Here is a 17,308-nt window from a genome sequence, read left to right as displayed (position 1 = left end):
AAATACTTGGTATCAAATATTTGGATTTTTGAGCTGTTTGAATTAGCTTTGTAGTACTGAGGCTTAATCATCTTTACTGTTAGGTGTAAATAGCAGCAGGAAAACCAACCCAGTTCTGCTGCAAGTATTATCTGTTCCTCTGTTTCCTACCACAGAAGTGGTTTTTTTACCCTCAGATTAATGTTCAGGTTGGAAGGGACCTCTAGAGATCATTTAGTTAGTCCAAGCGCCCTGCTCCCATCAGGGTCACCTAGACCGGCTCCAGGGATGGAAACGCCACAGCCTGTCTGGGTGAGTTCCAGTGTTTGACCACCCTCACAGAAAAACAAAACAAACAGCAAGGGAGGGGGGAAAAAAAAAGAAAGAAAGAAACCAAACCCACCCAAAACTTCCTTTTTAAGTTTCTTGTGTTTCCAGTTGTGCCTGTTGCCTTTTGTCCGTTCACTGGGCACCACTTGGGTGAGTCAGACCCACTCTTTTTTACTGCTTCCCATCAGGTTTTTATACGCATCAATAAGATTCTTTCCCGCCGCCCCCCGTCCTTCTTGAGGCTACAAAATCCTGGCTCACACAGCCTTCCCTTGTATGTCCGATGCTCCAAGCCCTTAATCGGGCTCCAGTATGTCCGTGTTTGCCTTGTACTGGGGAGCCTAGACCTGGGCCCAGCACTCCAGATGTGTCTCACCAGTGCTGAGCAGAGGGAAGGGTCACGTCCCCCGACCTGCTGGTGCTCTTCCTAATGCAGCCCGGGACACTGTTGGCCGCCTTTGTGGCCGAGGCGCGTTGCTGGCTGCTTCACCCAGGACCCCGGGTCCTGTTCTGCAGAGCTGCTTTCCAGACAGTCTGCCTCCAGCCCGCAGTGAGGGACGGGGTTATTCCTCCCCGCGTGAGGACTTTGCATTTCCCCTTGTAGGGCTTCAGGAGATTCCTCTCTGCCCGTTTCTCCGGCCTGCCGAGGTCCTGCTGAATGTCAGCACCACCCTCTGGTGTGTAAGGCACTCCTCCAAATGTTATCATCTGCAGACCTGCTGAGGGTACACCTGTTCGCTGTCCAGGCCGTTAATGAAGGTGTTCAGCAATATTGGCCTCAGTGTTGACCTCTGGAGCACCACTAGTGACTGGCCTCTGTGTTGCATTACCACAAGGCTGCTTCTCCTCACTTCAGTTTCATTTCTCTCTCGGCTGCATAACAGCCAAATCTGTTTTAGAGCTCTCCAGGGTGTGTTTTGTTGTTACCTCTTCCCTTTTTTAACATGCCGTCCTCTGGGGTGAACGTGTACGCGCTGCGTTTCATTTCTGATTACAGCAAGGCTTGTTTTGTAGCTTTTAGAAAACTTTTATGTAGATATCTTGGGTATGGTATGACTAAAGTAAAAGTGATAAATCCCGGGGCTGTATTTTCTGATTTTTGATGGTATGTGTTACCTGAACAGAAAACACAGGAATGATCTAAAATAACTGAATATAAGTCGTCATTTGACTAAGAAGGTGTTCTGTACCAGAAATACAGTTTTAAATTGTCCCATGTTTTCTTTACTTCAGAAGAGTGGCATATGTTGTGCATAAAGTAATTTAACTTGCCATGGTAATTCAGGTCATTCTTTATTATGTTCTTTTTTAATGGATGCTTCTTAAGAAATTTGTGCATTCACATTTATGTTTGTGAACCTGCAATGCCCATGCAGAGATGGATTTAGTACCTTTACAGTCTAGATTTCTGGTTTGAGTCTGATGCCTGAAACACCCCCAAAACCCACCAACAAAACCGCCCACCATAGGATAGGTGGGAAGAACAGACTAAAGCTCTGCTAAGCATTTAGAGGTTGTGCCAGCATGTCAGGTTTTGGTGAGCTTGTGTTCTTATGCCAGCAGTTGGAAACCTAATCAAGGAAATACATAGTCGTTTTTAACCACGGCTATATTAAAGATGAAAGACTTAAGAACAGAAACCAGTTGTTTTAGACAGTGTAATGGTGGATAGTCCTCACTCCAAAAGAATTCTGTTCTCTATAAAAGGAGGAGTTAAAAGGTGTAGGAAGAGTGATATGTTACGAAAACAGATGGCATGGCAATATTGTTAGTCGTCATTTTGAAGTGAGATTTTGTAGGAGGGATTGCCCGAGTGGACAAACAGGAGGAGGGGAGGATGTGTTGAAAGGAAGGCTGGGAGCGGAAAGGGAGATGCAGAGCATGTGAGGTGAGGTGGGGGGGAGGGTGGGGGTGGCTGGAGGAAGAGAGTGCTGAGAGCCAGGGCTGCAGAAAATGCTGACGTGGGAGTTGCAACAACAGGGACCAGTGATCCAAGGTGCTCCCTTTTGGTTTCGCTTGCTTTGGTTCACGGGGCTGACTCATCCCCTGGAATTTCTTATCTCCAGACTTGTGGAAGTAGATGAAGTGTTAGGTGAGGTTGATTGCTCTGTGCAGTGGGAGAGAAGGAGAACAAAGTCCCCCTGGCTGAGAAGTGTCCAAGAGGTGTTGAACATAGTGGAGAACTACAGTGTTCTCGTGAGCACTGTGCAGTTTGTGAGCACGTTTTGTGTTGCCTGCTTTCCTGAAAATTTGGGTGGTTATTTTTAGGTTAAGGGACGTGAAAATGTAAATAAAATGGATTCCAAATATCTAGTGTTCATCTTGCCCGTCTATCAGCAGAAATAAACTAAAACCAGCCAGACTTCAAGCCTGACTGCAGGGTGATGTGTGCACAAGAAAATACTTTTGCTGGCGGAGAAAGCTTGGTGGAGCTGCCTAATCTAGGTGCCTATGTGGCAGATTTAAAAAACAGAACAAAACACAAACACAGTGAGAAACAGGTCACTTCTTCAACTGATCATCTCTTCTTTAGGCTCAGGGGGCTTTCTGTAGCCTGTTTGTTTGTCATGTTCTTCAGTTGCTTCCATAAATACCTTACTTGTTTTGTGGGAGCTTGAGTTGTTGAAAGAAAACCTTAGCAACATCTGATTCTTTCCAAGATAGTCTTTGGCTTTTTCAGAATGTCATTCTCTTGTGGAAACCACTAGCAATGCGATATTTTAATTTTATTAATAATCTATTTTCTGTCAATAGTCATCTGTCTCGTAGTAAACCATTTAATTTCACTGGATGTTTGAATTCTGTAGTTTCTAAAGGTTGAGCGGTTCCATTTTTTTACTTGTAGTACCCTCATGACCAGGGACTTGGTATTTTGATAGCAGAACATTGACGGCGAGAGGCCGAAGCTTATACATTTGACAATAAAGTTGTGGAGATAAAATGGTGATGGAAAAGTAACAGTAGATCAGAGTGGCGTTGGCCAAAGACCCTTTAGTAAGAAGTTGGTTTAGGAGAAACCTTGGCGACTAAGATTGCAGCGTAATGCTTTTATTATCTGAAGATAGATAATTTGGTGTAGAAGGATCAGGAGAAGCACAAGTAATGCTTCAAACTGAGTAGTACAAAACTTTGGCCGTTTTTACAGCTGTTTTGCAGCAGCCATCAGTTGAAACTGGAAGCTTGGTCATACAGTTGAATCTGCACCTGCCTCGAAGGTGGATGGCTGAGTTTTCAAATCCAGTAGCTTGCATGATTTTTCTTTTATGTTTCGTTAATAATCCTAGATGTTTCGTGGTGTGCAATAGTGAACAGGAGTTTCCTAGTGCGAGGGTTTGATGCAGCAGCCGTCACACGGCGTAAATGTTGCTTTCTGAAGCCGTCTGATTTCATTGGGCTTGTTTGGACAAAGGCACGGTGTGGCTATTTGTGAGTGCCTTTAGACTAGAAAGTCACTTAGAATTGTGGGGCAGGGGGAAGCAGAGGGGAAAGCCTGATGCGATTTATTTGCTGAGCTGAGGAGGGCTGGGGGGTGTTTTGGTTCGGGTTTTTTCTTCGGGAGGTCGACTCAGTCTGTTGTCCTCAAATGACTGAGTTCTTTGTTAGCACTAATGGAGGTTTGAGCTGTTCTGGAGCTGAAAGTAGTTTACTGTTTCAGAGTATTTTGTGATCTGCCTGTGGATGCTGCGATGAGTAACTAAAGAAGGGCAGGGGATTTTCTACCAGTTGTGTGTCCTGAAATACTGCACACACTGAAGCTCTGCAGAGGAATTCTGCTGTTTCAGCTCGTCAAACCAGGGTACTGCTAGCACTAGAGGTAGTGTATTCATGTGAGGATTATGTTCTGGAGTTGTCTGTGTTAACAGAGACCTTGATCCCTGGCTATTGACCAGTAGCAGCCACAATAACAGGATGAATGTGTCCAAAATGTCACATTTAAATATTTTTGTTAGCTTGCTGTTGTTGTGGGAAATCATGTATTAGATCTATCTTTTTGTTTTAAGACAGTTGCTTAATAGTTGAGACATGATTAAAATTTCAAGGGGCAATCCTTCCGTTGGGTGCAAGGAAGTTTGTCAGGAGATGATCTGCCTGGTCTGGCTCCATAACATCGAGAACGTGGTTTTTCAAAAGTATAGAATGATCACAATTCCTATAAAATCAGTGTATGTCTGGCTGCCTCCAGGAGTTCCGCCCTTAATCCTTTTTTCCTAGAAATACGCTACAAATGTTTTTAGTTAGAAACAATAATTGGAGCCCTGCATTTTTCTAATGCATAATTGTCAAGGAGAGTTACTTATTTGTAGGAGAGAAGCAGCAGAACCCACGGTCTCATTTGTGAGTCGTGTATGGGCTTAAGTTTTTAGTTCTTCAGGATGGTAACTTTGAAGTGATTGCTGTTGTTCATGCAGTCATAACTTCAGGGTTTTGTCTCCCCCACAACTCCCCAGTTCATGTCCTGAACAGAGTTTTGTACCTCAAGACCTGAAAACCTCCTAATAGCAAGAGTAATCAAAAGGCTTGCCGTGTCAAACCACTGCCCTTTTAAGCAATATCTCTGTTGTTGGGTGCTTTTACTGGAGTTATTTGAGATTGGATTAAACTCTCGCCAGAGGATGATTCCTTCACGTTGGCCTTTCCAGACTGTGTTCAGATTGAAAGCTGAGAATTGTGTGCAGAACCTTTGCAAAGGCTCTTGATTATTTTCTTGCTTTTAATTCTACTCCTGCAAAGAAATTGTTTTCAGTGTTTATCGCACATACAGACTGCCTGACTGCATTTGTGTCTGAGTGCCACGTATGCAGTTAGCAAATGATTTTAAAAAATTTAAAATATTTGAGCAATTCTTAATTTGGTATTTTAGATGTGGAATATAGAGCGAGGGATTGGATGACCTGTACAGGGTCGCGAGGGGTTTGAAGGGGGGTTCGTCCTCCTTTTCTTGCCTTTAGGTGCCTTAATCACAAGACCATCATTTAAGATAACAGTGTGCAGCAGTGCTTCTAAGAAACCCTCACCAGATCTGTGCCTTTGTGCTGTAACGCTGTGTGCAGATTTGTACAGCTAAACTGATGGGCAATAGACTGGAAACAGGCGCTGTAGAATTGCATTGAAAAGTCATCAAACCAAAGGTGTTATTAAAAGGTTGTATTTTGAGGGGAGCCAAAGATGTCCGTGTTCATCAATTTCAGCTTGATTTCATTAAAGTTTATGCTTTTTTCATCATGTGTTAAGAACAACTTTGAGTATTCTGTACTGGTAAATGATTTCCAAGACTCACAGCATAGCATTTTGGTTTTTGAAGACTAAAGTTTTGACTGTGCTGTGTCTTGTAATGGTTTTGAACCGTATTCAGATACAAGTCTGCATACGTGCTGGTGCACTTCCACTTTCTGCAAGAACTGTTGGAAGGAGAGTCCCTGACACAGCTTAGCTCACACAGTTCCTTTCTTTTTTTTTTTTTTAAAAAAAAAGAGCCAAACAAAGCCAAGCCAAACCCTGGACAGGGAAACTTGGCAGACAGTCATACTGGAAAATAATAAACAGGCCTCTGCCAGGAGTGTTTGAAGTTGTTACGTTTGTCTGGTCGGGACTCGTAGCTGCTTAGAAATCTCTGAATAGCAACAGAGGAGGCAGAGGAACAATTTTTCTACAGGCACAGGGTTGAAATGATTCTTATTTGGAGGTCTGCCTTTGTCATCAAAGAGCTAGAAATATAGTGGGTTTTTCTCTTAAAGGTGGTTTTTGTTTTGTTTTGTTTTCTGAAGAAATGAATATGAAGTTTGCTGGAGCATTCATTTTAGAACAGGACAGTGCAGAAACACCCCGGTGACACTGATGAATGAGTTTCTGACCAAAGCCACGACAAAATAAATAGCCTGACCTGTGGTTTTAGATCTCAAGGTCTTCTGGTGGTTTCCATGGCAATTCTTTTCTGCTTTTCCTAGAAATAAAGGAATTCTTTGTCTCTTAAAGGGCTAGAGCCCCAGGGATTTGAATGGCCAGCTTCTCTGTAGAGTTGCACAAGCCTTAGTCTTACTTTCCGTCAATAGGAGGTTTTCAGGTGGTTGTCCCAGCCCCAGCCATCGCTATTAATACTATGCTGTGGCGGTCACCTGTGTGAGAAGTTCCTGTTGGTTTGTGCTTTGCTCTCAATGCACTTTGTGTTTATTTTACTTTTGATATACTCAAGTTAATTGGCCAGGACTTGCAATAATCAGTCAAGTGTTGGCCTTAACTATGCAAAATACTTTTAAAGCACAGATTTTTATTCCTGGTTACAGTCTGTTTATTTCAGTTGTCCCAAGTGTTGGAATGACCACTGGAAGAGTAAGTGTTGACTGAAGAGCAGTCTGATGGTTAGGGTGTGAGAGTTCAGATTTTGGTTTTTCCATCAATTTCTACTGAGGCTTTGGAAAATGCTTCTAATATCGATAAAAATGTCAAATGAAGTAAAGTCCTAATTTATAATTTGGCACAGTGCTGCACTGGTAATGTGATCTAAATTATTTGAATCTACTTTATAGCATTTTCCCTTCTTGGTCTAATTACAAATGAAAAATAGATCCTTTTCTTCATCGTCCTGAACTTTGCTCTCAACACTTCCAGGTTCTTTTGTTCTGGATGCCTGAACAAGTTTGTGTGTGTCAGTTCTTTCTTAAACTCATTGTTAGTAACCTCATCGTTATTGTTCAAAGGACTGAATTAAACCTTTCTCTCAGAAGGACCGGGAGCCAGGACAGCAAAATAATAAAATTGTCTAGAACAAAAGTGATGCCATTAGTACTGGAAATAAAATGCAAATACTTCCAAATCTGAAACACGAGAACGGGAATAGTTGTGTTATGTGATACTGGTGTTCACAGAGAGTTTTCCAGTCTCAAACTAGAGCCTCTAGTTAAGTAGTACTCTGACTGCTTTACAAAACTGAGTGCGTCCTGACAACCTTTTTATTTTGAGTGAGAGACAGTTGCAACTTTATAGTTCAACAGCCCCAAAACATTTTATTAGTTAGTGATCTTTGTGGACTGTGAGTTCACTGCAGCGATAACTCTCCAACCGACCTCGGGGACAAGAAACTTGGAGGTATGATTTGTCAGTGTACTTCTGAACTTGTACAACTTCTGGATCTGTCTCCTGACACTGGATGATTAGCATGAAGTTGTTGCACGGCTTCAGAAAGACAGCCTGTCTTTTCAGTTCTTGGAAATGTCAGTGATAGTTTCTGAGGAAGACTTAAGTGCTCTTTTGAGGTGTGTCTTCACTAAGCAATGAGCAGTAGGGCTGTTGCAAAGTGTATCACACCGTTGACGTTAACACCCTGCGTGCTTTCGGATCTGGTCACGTCCAGTGACTTTAGGAAAAGTCATAGCTTGGCGTTCAAGTGCATTCCTTACTCAAGCTTGTCATGACGGGGCACGTAAGCTGACATAATGTGCCGGTAAAAGCTCTTAGAGCATCTCACTACAAAAAGTAGAATATACCACTAGAGGCACATGGCTGAACAAAACCAGTATGGAAGGTGCAGAATCACTGAATGGTGTTTTACAAGGTTCACCTGGGTCTTCAGATTTGGTTGTTAATCTTTGGAGTTCTCCATAGGGTAACCAGCTGCAAGGGTATCTAAACACACAGGCATAAAGCAAAGTCTGTTTTGAAAGAGATCGAGACAATCACTTCTCTGACAATGAACAGGAAAATATATTCAGTAGCTTCTAGTCCTCTCTTTTTTTCTTTTAGGGCTAGCTTCTACTATGCCAGTAGCTGTAGCATGGGAAAACAATGCTTTGGGCAGATTACCATGTGTGTATTCTGCCATCAGCGGAAAAAAAAGACCTAATTAATGATTATTTCTGTAAGCCCTTGGGTAAAAAGCAATAAAACCACTACAGAAAACCAACTAGTAGGGAACAAACTGGCTTCAAATGTTTACTTTGTAATAGCTTCATCAAAAGTTATATTCATATGCATAAAATGCATAAAACTACCTCTCATGGCTAATCTATAGTGTTATCCCCAAGTTTTACCTGTTACTGTGATAAGGAGACTTTGTCCTGTTCACTTACAAAGTGTAGAGTGTCCTGGGAGTTAAACGGATTGTATTTTGTTTAGTTTTATCCCCTCTCCATTGCACCTTCCTTTGGCAACTATTTAGTCCAAAAAGTCTCCAGTGTGCTTTATGGGTTTTGGTTTTTTCCAGATCTGTACTACCCCGGCTTTTGTACAGAAACCCTTAGTCCCCATGGACCTTTGAGTAACGCAGTGAGATGTCTGTGTTTTGTTTGGATGTTGTTATTTCAGGTGTCAGGTTGTACTGAGGAGCTTAAGGAAGTCCTCTGGGTATCTTAAATGTGGGAAGTCCTCTGTTCTTTATTAAAGCTCTGTTATTAAATATGGAGCCTTTAAACAGATAACAGATAAAAAGCGAGGACTTACTTTGATCCGACTAAATGATGATGATGGTGGTTATTAATTTTTTTCTCAGTGCATTGGAAATGCAAGTTCTCTTCCATTCTTTAAGCAGTCCTGTTGCTTTTGATGATCCATTCCACTCAAAGGCTTAATACAGTAAGATTTGAAATATTTGTAGTGAACTTGTGTAGCTATTTGATTCCTTTTTCTGAACATGGTGATCAGTAGCCATAAATTTTCACAACCTGAATCAATGAAGTTCTGTTGGTGGAACTTTGTGTGCAGATTTGTGTAATACATGCTGTTCCTTGCCATCTTCAATTTAAGCAGGATTTTGTGTAAAGCCAAACTTCTTAGAATAATAGCAGCAATCCCAGGGGACATAAAAGAAAGTATCTTGGGAACAGAGGTAGACCTGTGTTTTTGATTTTGTTTTCAAATGAGAACCAGTTCTGTAGTTGTAGTTGCCAGGAAACATTCAACACCAAAACCAAGTCAATCCAGTAACACACTGTCTGCTTGAGCTGTCAGAGAGCTTAAAACAATAGCTCTGAGGTATGAACTGACCCATTCTTAAAACTGTGCCAGTAGTGATCATAGAATGATGGAATCATTAGGCTGGAGTAGACCTCTAAGATCATCAAGTCCAACCGTTGACCTAACACCACCATGCGCACGAAACCATGTCTAGAAGCACTACATCAACACGTTTTTTGAACACCTCCAAGGCTGGTGACTCCACCACTTCCCTCGGCAGCCTGTCCCAATGCTGGATAACCCTTTCGGTAAAGAAATTTATCCTGATGTCCAATCTAAACCTCCCTGGCGCAACATAGAAGAATCATTTTGGTTGGAAAAGACCTTTAAGATCATCAGGTCCAACCGTTATCCTAACACTACCAAGCCCACCACTAAACCAGGACCCTGAGCACCACGTGGGTACGTCTTTGAACACCTCCAGGGATGGTGACTCCACCACCTCCCTGGGCAGCCTGTTCCAATGTCTGACCACTCTTTCAGTAAAGAAAATTTTCCTCATGTCCAATCTAAACCTCCCCTGGCACAACTTGAGGACATTTCCTCTTGTCCTATGGCTTGTCACTTGGGACAAGAGACCGACCCCACCTCACTCCAGCCTCCTTTCAGGCAGTTGCAGAGAGCAGTAAGGTCTCCCCTCAGCCTCCTCTTCTCCAGACTAAACCACCCCAGCTCCCTCAGCTGCTCCCCATCAGACCTGCTCTCCAGAGCCCTCACCAGCTTCGCTGCCCTTCTCTGGACACGCTCCAGCACCTCCGTGTCTGTCTTGTCCTGAGGGGCCCAAAACCGCACCCAGCATTCGAGGGGCGGCCTCACCAGTGCCCAGTAGAGGGGCATGATCACCTCCCTCTCCTGCTGGCCACACCATGGCTGACACAGGCCAGGATGCTGTTGGCCGCCTTGCCCACCTGGGCACACTGCCGGCTCACGTTCAGCCGCCTGTCGACCAGCACCCCCAGGTCCCTCTCTGCCGGGCAGCTTCCCAGCCACTCCTCCCCAGCCTGTAGCGCTGCTGGGGGTTGTTGTGGCCGAAGTGCAGGACCTGGCACTTGACCTTGTTGCAACTCGTGGAACTGGCCTTGGCCCAGCGATCCAGCCTGTCCAGATCCCTCTGTAGAGCTTCCCTGCCCTCGAGCAGATCGACGCTCCCACCCAACGTGGTGTCATCTGCAAGCTCCCTGCAGGAGCACTCGATCCCCTCATCCAGCTCATCCATCAAGATGTGACACCAGAGCGGTCCCAATGCTGAGCCCTGGGGGACACCCCTTGTGACCGGCCGCCAGCTGGATTGAACTCCCTTCACCACCACTCTCTGTGCTTGGCCATCCAGCCAGTTTTTAGCCCAGCTTGGAGTGATGATTGGAAATGTCCGAGTACTTTAGTGTGTCACTGTTCATTGAGATAGAAAGTAGGACCATATCTATATACATCTTGCATTCTGAAAAATGTAGAGCCCAGACAGGCTGATAGAGTCAATAAAATGAGTAAAAGAACAGGTGTAGGTGGATATTAAACTAAACAGCTGCAAAGTCTTAGGTTTGGAATTGCTTTTTCTGAAGTAAGTATTGTAAAACTTTAGACTCACTGCTGTAATTATTGTCAATTCAGGATGCTTCAGTTGCAGGGCGTACACATGTTAATTGGTGATGTTTAATAATATTTATTGCCTTGAAGAAAAACTACCTTCACTTACCTTTTCTTTTGCTTCTTTGTTGTTGGGCTTAAGGTTAACTGTGATTGGATGGCTTGAACACTTGTCAGAATACCTTTGTGTAGAAACTGAAGTCAAATAAAAAAATCCAAAGCCAACTGAAAGACTAGACGAGGTCATAGGCTTTGAGCAGGGAGGTTGGACTAGATGGTCTCCAGAAGTTCCTTCCAACCTCGACTGTTCTGTCAATCTGTTCTGTGACAGAATAACTGCATTTAATAAACCTGCCTTAACATAGGTTTATCCCAGTAATTTGTATTTCAGACTTTGTTCCTTGTTTTGTTGAAATTTTTTAACTCATTCTGTTTGTGATAAGTAGAGACACGGACAATTTAAAGTGTCAAAATCCAGTGCGAATTTTATTATATTAGCAAGCGAACAAGAGCAAAGGCAGCGCTGGGCGGCCGGGGAGTCTGCGCTCCGCCAACGGCTCGCGCCTTCCCGCCTCGTGTAAGCACATTATATACAGTCTCATTTCCTGCATTCGCGATGTCGCAATCAGGTCAATACTCTGCGCATGTTCCTTCTGTTGCTGGGGGGTCTTTCTCTGCCTCCTGGTGGTCATAAGGATGAAGGCTGAAGGTCTTCCTCGTTGCCCTGTGGGTGAACTTATGCAAGAATGTGACTACTCAACCCCCTCAGCTACGGGTACTGTTGACTTACGCAAGAATGTCCTTCGGTTGGGCTATCAAGCCTCGCGGGCACATAAATCTTCCATCCATACCTTCCCATACAGGTTTAATGAACAAAGCACAATATGTTACTTATTACAACCCCCCCTTTTTCTTTTGTCCATTATTTTGTTCATTGAACCGTTGTAGCTCTTGAGCACTCAAGACAAGGGTTTCTGCCAAATCGGGCTCATCGGATACCGATTCGTACTTCGCTCGAACAAGCATCAGGTGAGCGGCTTCTAAACGGTTCTTAACTATCGCGATAACTTTATTAAAAATACAAGGTCCAAATGCAAGCGTTAAAGTGAGCAGTATTAATGGTCCCGCCAATGTTGACAATAAAGTAGTAAGCCAAGGAGAATGGTTAAACCATGATTCGTACCAACTTTGTTGGGATTCTCGCTCTCTCCTTCGTTGTTCCAACCCCTTTCTTAGCTCTGCCATTGTGTCCCGTACTATTCCGGTATGATCTGCATACACACAGCACTCTTCCTTTAAAGCTGCACACAATCCCCCTTGCTGCAAGAATAATAAATCCAAGCCGCGTCTATTCTGAAGCACCACTTCTGATAGTGATCTTAGTGATTTTTCCAATGCGTCTGTCGATTTTTCTATTCTGCTCAAATCCTCATCCACTGCTACTCTAAGTGACTTAAATTCAGCTTGTTGATTAATAGAGAGGTTATCCCTGTGGTCGCTCCGGTTCCTCCAATTGTAAGGAGGGCGGCTATGGTCAGAGCTGTAAACGGTTCCCTCCTAGCAAGATGGTGCTCGGGGGTGGTTTGATAATTGTAGACAAACTCATTTGAGTGATATACAATTTTTGGAATTATTGCTACTTGTATGCAATAATCTTTGCTTTTATTAACATTTTGGAGGCTCAAGCAAGGTGTTACTCCGATGCTTGAGCACACCCATTTTGTGTTTGCCGCTGGTATTAACCAATCCGCAGGAGCTTCCTTTGTGAGTGAAATACTTACATTGCACAAATGTTGTTTTGTGGGTGGAATTGTCCCAACGCACCGTCCTTTTCCCGTTACTTGTTCCAAGGTGAGACCTTGGACCTGATCCTTTCCTTTTTCTCCATAAACATTGTGCAGGGTTTGTCCCATTTACCTGCCTAGCCTTGGATGTAATTCCTACAGCCTCGTAAAAGGGCGGTTTAATGCTATAACATAGCCAGCAGGAGCTGGTTATTTGCGGGTTAGTCTTATTTAGTATTCGGTAGCTAGCTTGCATCACTTTCCATAGGGTATTTCCTTCTAAGTTTTCTTCTTCTGAGATAGTTATACCAGAGTGAGTATTATTACCAGTAAACTAAGTATCATTGCTTATACCAGAGTGAGTATTATTACCAGTAAACTGGGTATCATTGCTAGTTTCAGTATCATTCGCGGGTCCCAGAGTTTGTTCATGTGTTAGCACGGGATTTGGTCCAATTGGTTCCGGATCATTTGGAATGGTCTCTTTTTTTATTAGTATCAGTCCTCCTCTATCAGTTCCCGGTTCCCAATAACGCATTCCCCAAGTTTTTCCCACAAACCATGTAGGGTTCTGGTCTTGAGAAATATTCATGTATACAAACTGGCAATTTCCAGACAATAGTATACCACCAGAACTATCACGCTGAGGGGGTGCACATCCCACTGGTCCCCATGTTACTGTAATAAACTTGTCATTCCCTCCCCCGGGAGCCCAGTCCGATGCTATGGTTTCACAACCCCAGTATGTGCAATAATAATGTCCTGGTGAGTTACAATAGGTCCTTCCTGGATTTGAACTAGGGCAAAAATAAAACCCTTTCAGGTTTAAGCATGGTTGTATTGGCACGAGTTGGCACAATGTGGGAGTAAAACTGGGAGGTCCAGAGACTATTTTTGTCTGTACTACAGCTTGGTCTTCCCATCTAAACAGGGTCCGTTTAAAAGGTTCATGCGCGTACGGCTCACAAACAGGGATGCATAATACTACCCAGATTGCCCCTATAAATACGTATCGGGAAAAGTGGTGGGTTTTGTAATATACCAATTGCTTATTCCTACCCCGATTTGATACCCGTCCCCGATTTTTGTCGTTTGCACTCCAGGGCTTCGCCTTTTCGCTACCATCCTTGAGGCAGGATCTCAAGCACTGCTTTACGGTCCCAATCGTTGGGTTCATTCCTCCACAGTTTTTTACTCCTCTGCCTCGCTCGTCGACTCAGTTGCTTCGAGCCACGAGGGGTACCGTCTTCTTGGCAGCAGGGGTATTCTTCAGGAGGACTCGTGCTTACTTTAGCCACTTGCCTCAGGATGTATGAACTCCAGTTGGTATCTTTAACTTGGGGTGCGTTGCACTTCACCCCTTTCAGGAACTTCCGGCACTGCCCTCTTACTATTTCAGCGACAAAAGGAATTGGTTCATTCGAATGGTAACAATAATTTTCGGGCCGAATTCCTTTAGCAAATATCTCCCACCATTCCTCTGATTCAAGAATAATCTCTCCCTGTGATTCTTTTAATTTTAATGCCAATTCTGTGAGTTCCCTTTCCCACTCCCAGCAGATCCGGCAGACACTCTTTGGGGTCTTCCGTTTCGGCAATGGGCCCACCACCGTTCCCGACACACCTTACACACAAAGCACACGAATGGGTAACAGTTAATATACCACACTTGATTTCAGCATCTACATGCCCATCTTCAGTCAGAATTGGATTCTCACTATATTCAATTTTAAAGGTGTTCATTCAGGTCCTTTGAAATTTTATTTTTAGGTCCCCGGGTACACTGGTCACTTGCCACTGTTGATTCTTTACGGGTCCTTTGATTCGGCTGGCGTGAGTCCACCCTCTTTCAGCTGTTCGTATGGAGGTTTCTGTAGTAAGTAAAACAGGACAAGGCCCTTCCCACTATGGGGTTAGTAAGGTTTCTTTACTTTCAGGTCCCAGCTGGCTGAGTAAAATATACGGATTTGCCACAACTGGGAACCTTGCAAGTGTTCTTTTGTTAATTTCCCATAGGTCATGGACTAATCTATAGGACCCATCAGTTTTCTTTACGGGTAAGATGGGTTTACTGAAGGGAGACATGCATGGTTCCAGTAGCCTTGGTTTAATTAATCTTTCAGTCTCTGGTTTCAACCCCATCCTGCCTTCTCGTGAGATTGGGTATTGGTTTATTTTTATTGGAATTTCCGGATCCTTGATAGTTACAGTGAAGGGTGGGATATCTAATTTGCCCACTGTCTCCGGAGTGTACCAAACCTCGGGGTTAATTTTTACTTCATCCTCACTCCTAAGGGGACATAATTTTACTTGCATCTCATTATTTTTAACTTCCAAATTAATGCCCAGTGTGATGATCATATCTCGTCCCAATAGGTTATAATCTGCTTCTGGGACCAACAATAGGGATCCCACCCCAAATTTAGATTCCATTTCAAAAAGAACGTCTTTTATTACTGGAACCCCGAAAGGCTCTCCTTTTGCTCCAATTACTTGCATTGTCTCCAGGGACAAGTGACATCCCCGGGGTAATTCTTGTACTGTGGACCTTTTGGCCCCGGAGTCCACAAGGAACTCGATTTCCTGTTGCTGGGGACTTACTTTAATTTTTATCAAGGGCTCAGTCTTACGTCTAGCCCCCAGCAAATAGAGCCCCTGACACCCCTAATCCTCCTTGAATATTTTCTCATCCTGCAGCCGCTTTCTGCATTCCCTTCTCATATGACCCTTCCTCCCACAATAATAACACCCTACGTCCTTTCTCCTTGTTCCTTCCACCCCGGGTCTTGGGTCCGTTTTGTGAGTCGATCTAATCCCACCTCCACGTTGTCCTTCCCGAGCCACTGCTACCATCACCTTTGCCTGCTTCTTAAACCTCTCGTCTTTCCTTCTGACAAACACCTTCTGTGCCTCCCTCAATAGCCCGTCCAAACCTCTGTTCTGCCAATCATCTATCTTCTCAATTTTTCTTTTACTATCTTCCCATGCGTTTGCTACAAATTGCATTTTCAGCAGGGCCTGCCCCTCCTGAGTGTCTACATTCAGACTGGAATACATTTGGAGACTCTTTCGTAGTCTCTCTAACCATTTAGTGGGCGACTCATCTGCTTCTTGATATTCCTTGAAAGCTTTATTAATTCTTCCTCTCTATTCTTCCTCCCTCGGTAGCCACCCCCCTTTTCTTTTAAAGGGTATAAATTTACCCTAGTGTCGGCCACCATCCACAGACTGGCATATTCACTTTCTTCCAAATTAAATGGTTCCTTTGAGTTAACATAAATGTTTAGCGCCTGACATATCCAATCCTCAAATGATCCAAAACCAGGCCAATACAGATGGTCTCCTTGAATCTGTTTTCCGCCCCAGACCTCTATGCAATAATGGATCATTTTTACCTTATCCTTTCCCTGCCTAGAGGGAAAGTTATCCCAGTGTTTCAACATCAGCCCTAGGGGACTATCGGGCGGTATTTGGGGCAATTTCACATGGGGCCCCTCTCCCATGGGCTCAAAGGGCTTGCTTTTCCTTTGTCCCATCTTCTGAGGCACTCACACACACACACCAACCGCTCCCCTCGTTTGGGGCTCGCTCCCTCGCGGGCTACGAGAAACGCACTACTAGAGGGTCCGCACTCACTTCGCCCTGGCAGGACGTCTCATACACCGTGCCCCAGGATACCCAACCCAAACCGAACGGATTCCCGGCCTATACTCACGCGTCCTGCGTCTTCGTTCGGAGCTTCGTGCACAAAGATTACAGGGTTACCGGTTCTCCTTTGCTCAGTGTTCAATTTAGGTTCGTCGGTCGAGACAGAAGCGACCTGAGGGCTGCAGGGGCCGCCGGCTGGCGGGGCGCCTCCCCAATGCAGCTGCAGGCCACAATCTAGTCGCGATCCGAGTCACGGCACCAAATTGTGATAGGTAGAGACACGGACAATTTAAAGTGTCAAAATCCAATGCGAATTTTATTATATTAGCAAGCGAACAAGAGCAAAGGCAGCGCTGGGCGGCCGGGGAGTCTGCGCTCCGCCAACGGCTCGCGCCTTCCCGCCTCGTGTAAGCACATTATATACAGTCTCATTTCCTGCATTCGCGATGTCGCAATCAGGGCGATACTCTGCGCATGTTCCTTCTGTTGCTGGGGGGTCTTTCTCTGCCTCCTGGTGGTCGTAAGGATGAAGGCTGAAGGTCTTCCTCGTTGCCCTGTGGGTGAACTTATGCAAGAATGTGATTACTCAACCCCCTCAGCTGCGGGTCCTGTTTACTTTGCCGAATGTCCTTCGGTTGGGCTATCAAGCCTTGCGGGCACATAAATCTTCCCTCCATACCTTCCCATACAGGTTTAATGAACAAAGCACAATATGTTACTTATTACACCGACCATCCACCTTCATGTCTCTGCTGATAACAGCAAAGGAAGAGGTAGATACTGGGGCAATTTGAGAGAGGACCCCCTCCCCTAAAGGAAGGCAATCCTAAATACACCCCAAGCTTTAGGGAGCCAGCCCAGAACAGCAGAAAATAAAGTTAAAATGAACTCTTTCGCATTCCACCAGCCCCCAGCCGGCAGCACACCGAGCGCCTCGGGGCTCCGGTGGGAAGGGAAGACAAAGAGCGGGATAAAAGAAAATGGATGCATCCCCGGGGTGCTGGGCAGCGTCCCGGGGGCCTCGTCCCCGCAGCTCC

Source organism: Leptosomus discolor, unplaced genomic scaffold, assembly GCF_034619465.1.
Source record: "Leptosomus discolor isolate bLepDis1 unplaced genomic scaffold, bLepDis1.hap2 HAP2_SCAFFOLD_66, whole genome shotgun sequence".
NCBI classification, from domain to species: domain Eukaryota; kingdom Metazoa; phylum Chordata; class Aves; order Leptosomiformes; family Leptosomidae; genus Leptosomus; species Leptosomus discolor.
This window is presented reverse-complemented; position numbering follows the sequence as displayed.